Here is a 706-nt window from a genome sequence, read left to right on the forward strand (position 1 = left end):
ATCTGAAAAAACGCCAAGTCTTTGCTTATATAGAAAAGGCTTTGGTCCCGGTTCGTGCCACGACCCGGGACTAATGACCACCTTTAGTCCCGGTTGGTGCCACCAACCGGGACCAAAGGCCAATTTTCAGCAGCCCAAAGGGCGGGAAGCGGCGGCCTTTGGTCCCCATTGGTGGCACCAACCGGGACTAAAGGGGGGATTAGTCCCGGTTGGTGCCACGACCCGGGACCCACGACCCCTTTAGTCCCGGTTGGTGCCACCAACCGGGACCAAAGGCCTTGTGCTGCCCCGCGCCGAAAAGTTTAGTCCCACCTCGCTAGTTGAGAGAGCTCGAGAGTGGTTTATAAGCGCTGCTGCGCCCACCCTCTCGAGCTCCTCTCAACTGCAGGCTTTCGGGCCTGACCGTGGAATCTGTGCCTGTGGGCCTACTGGGCCTCCCGCGGGCCTGAATCCTGGCCCATGGTAGGGTTTCTAGTCGTATTCAGGCCATGGGGGCCCAGTAGGTGGCACTTTTTTTGTTTTGTTGTTTTCTTTGTTGCTTTATTTATTTTATTTTGTTTCTACTTACAACAAAATACTTATTGTTGCTATTTTTATTTTTTTTCCAGTTTTTTGGTTTTGCTTTCTGCATTATTTATTTTTTGTTGTTTTTTTGCTTTATTTTTTAATTCTTTTTGCTTTTAGTTTTAGAAAAATTATAAACTTT

The sequence above is a fragment of the Triticum aestivum genome, chromosome 1B (genome assembly GCF_018294505.1).
Source record: "Triticum aestivum cultivar Chinese Spring chromosome 1B, IWGSC CS RefSeq v2.1, whole genome shotgun sequence".
In the NCBI taxonomy this organism is placed as follows: domain Eukaryota; kingdom Viridiplantae; phylum Streptophyta; class Magnoliopsida; order Poales; family Poaceae; genus Triticum; species Triticum aestivum.